The 2,977-nt window shown below is 47.5% G+C and overlaps 2 non-coding genes across 2 annotated transcripts; one reads left to right on the top strand and one right to left on the bottom strand.

The window, feature by feature from the left end:
- The first annotated feature begins 1,913 nt into the window (after positions 1 to 1,913).
- On the top strand, positions 1,914 to 1,996 carry TRNAL-CAG (transfer RNA leucine (anticodon CAG)). Its single transcript has one exon. It is a non-coding gene; the product is annotated as a tRNA-Leu (tRNA).
- Positions 1,997 to 2,445: 449 nt separating this feature from the next.
- Positions 2,446 to 2,528, bottom strand: TRNAL-CAG (transfer RNA leucine (anticodon CAG)). The gene has a single exon. It is a non-coding gene; the product is annotated as a tRNA-Leu (tRNA).
- Positions 2,529 to 2,977: the final 449 nt, after the last annotated feature.

Raw genomic sequence — 2,977 nt, 5'->3', positions numbered from 1 at the left:
AAAGTGCTGGGATTACAGGCATGAGTCACCTCGCCTGGCCAAAAGGATAATTTTTAAGATAAAATCATAATTCTCATATAAATATAAAATGAACACGTCAAAGATTTTATTTTAGTCATTAATTAATGGGAGGACCTGTTCAATGTTATAGCCAATTCAAAAGAGAATTCAAAGACACACATATATTGGCAATCAGGAATGCTGAAATGAATTTATAAGTAGATTGTAAAATTGGTCAATATCCACAGGGCAATGATCAATTGCATTCTACCCTAACAAAATTCACCTGTATTTCTGTGGACAAGAATTATTTGGACATAAAAGTAATGAAAGGTGCAAGCCCTTATAGAATCAGATCCAGCTATCTTTTTTGCCTGTTTTAAAGTCTTTCATGAGTTTCTTGATGCATCCTCTACCCAGCATTTAACAACACCTGGATATATTTGTCCACCTGTTTCTTATCCTTCTCCCTTCGCTCATTGCCTGAATGTATCTTGAGAGTGGAAATTCTGTTTTGTTCACAGCATCTAAAGAGTGGCACATAGCAAGTGCTTAATAAATGTTTGTTGACTTTCTTTCCAGCTTCCAGGGCAATTTGTATTTTAGAAGAGGACACAAAAGGGGTTAGTGCTAAACCTAAAGGAAAGAATTCTGGCAGTCAATGAGGAGAGGACATTTGGGACAGGGAAAGAGGAGGGTTTCATTGTCTTTCAGATAACCAGGACCTCTGCCCACCCCCATGGGGCTGCATCCCAAGCTCCAAGAATCTCAAGGGAATCTAATCCAAGGGTGGTAAGTGCTGCTGTTCTCTGGCCGAGGCCGCTCTGTGATACCATCTCAGACAAGTCCGAGGGCACTAAGAGGTTAATGTGACCCCACTGCTCACACCTTCTAGGCCTGACCCCTGGACTCCAAAGTTGGCTCAGAGATGTTCGAGGGTCTTGGACCCTCTCTTCTAGTGCCTGTGTACAGAGAGGGGCAGCAGCTGCCATTGTAGGAATATGAGTCATTAATGAGGGAATTCATTAATTAATGTGTAATTGTTACACACCAGGTCAGCGGCCCAGCCCCCTGAGATCCTAGAAATCCTTCTGGAGAAGGGCACCCTCTCGGTACCGAGGTCTTCTGGTCCCTGGAAACAGCCTGTGCGCGGCGTGCGTAAGCCTAGAGGGGGTGGAAGGGAAGAGAGGAAGATGCCGCGGGGGCCAGGAAAAGAGAGATGAGTCACGAAATGAGGGGATGCAGGAAGGAGGAAGCGAGGGAAGAATGAATTCATGGGATCTTCCCTGCGTACATACTGTGTGCCGGGCACGGTTTGGGCACTGGGGACATAGGAATAGGGCGGGTCTGGCTGTGCAGCTGCAGGCCTCGTTCTATCCCGGAGCCTGAGTAAATGAATTATAACACATATACAAATGTGAAGCTGCAGCTGGGGCGAGTATTCGGAAGGAGAGCGCGGTAAGAGTGCCAGGCGGCCTTGCAATACCTGGGCTTTACCTAGATTGGGCGCCAGCCCACGGAAATGTCTACGAATCAGTGCAGGTATACGGACTTGTTTGCACTGTGCACAAGGGAAATGCAAGGTTGCTTGCAGATTTCAGGAATCAAAGCTGACATGATAGTACATGTATGAATGCAGAATGAATACAGGCTGGAGGCACGAATGCATGTGTATTAAAGTAACAGTCTTCGGTCTCGGCCTTCTCTAGTAGGCCTTGCGCACCCTCTGGCGTCGCCTAGGTGCATCGCGCTGACCTTCCTTGTCCCATCTCTCCACGCCCATTGGAGCAAGTGAGTGTATCTCGCTCCACCCAACGCCGGGCGGACAACTAGGCCTGGGTCTTCGCTGCCCGCTACGCATGCGCACATTGCAGAATTTGTGAAGAGGCTTTATGCGCAGCGTGTTGCAAGCCGTCAGGATGGCCGAGCGGTCTAAGGCGCTGCGTTCAGGTCGCAGTCTCCCCTGGAGGCGTGGGTTCGAATCCCACTTCTGACAGAGCTCGATTACTTTTCCTCATCAACACCGCAGATCAGTGAGGTTATGATGTCTTGTGTGTATATGTTCTGTGTATATGTTCTCATAATCTTTTTTTATTCTTTTACAGATCAACGAGGTTATGATGTCTTGTGTGTATATGTTCGCATAATCTTTTTTTATTGTTTTACAAAACGAGTATTTTCTTATTAACGAGCATTTTCTTTTTTAAAAAAGAATCTCGCTCTGTCGCCTAGGCTGGAGTGTGGTGGCGACATCCTCCCGCCTCAACCTCCTCCGAAGTTGGGAGTTCAGAATCACACGACCACGTCCTGTCAGACTTTTTCTTCCCCACAGACATTCATTTGACTTTGGATTGTGTGTAAAACGTACGGTCCCATGTGTCTGCGGGCCTCTCTTGGTGTGCGGTCGTCGAAGATTTCTCTTCTAAAATATCAGAAAACAGCACTTGTCAGAAGTGGGATTCGAACCCACGCCTCCAGGGGAGACTGCGACCTGAACGCAGCGCCTTAGACCGCTCGGCCATCCTGACTTCCTGGAAGACGTTATTTTGGGGTCTGATGTAGTTCCTCTCATGCTTCAACGATGCTCGGGACTCAGAACCCAGAGGCGGTGTCCCGGGCAGTTCGGAGTCCGGCCTGCAGCTTAGGTTATCCACAACCAAACCCATCCGGTGCAGCGAGACTCACTGCTGTTGTCAAACTGGCGCTTTCTACTGAATACGCAGATAATTTAAATGGAAAATCAGTTTCCCTTACCATCAACAGAAATAAACACAATGAAAACGAAATAACGTTGCTAAATTCTAGCCGCCTGCCCAGGCTCTGAGCCTCAAGTGGTGGTATTATGATGAACTATTACTAATACCGGTCGGATGTTTCGGGCTGTGAATGGGGCACTGGCGGAGTAGGGGGCGGGGTTTGGAGAATTATTGTTGGAAGGAGGATGCTCTATAAGGTTTTTGTCATCCGCTCCTCAGGA

The sequence above is a fragment of the Gorilla gorilla genome, chromosome 18 (genome assembly GCF_029281585.2).
Source record: "Gorilla gorilla gorilla isolate KB3781 chromosome 18, NHGRI_mGorGor1-v2.1_pri, whole genome shotgun sequence".
NCBI classification, from domain to species: Eukaryota; Metazoa; Chordata; class Mammalia; order Primates; family Hominidae; genus Gorilla; species Gorilla gorilla.
The sequence above is the reverse complement of the archived record's forward strand: the minus strand, read 5'-3'. Positions and strand labels throughout refer to the sequence as shown.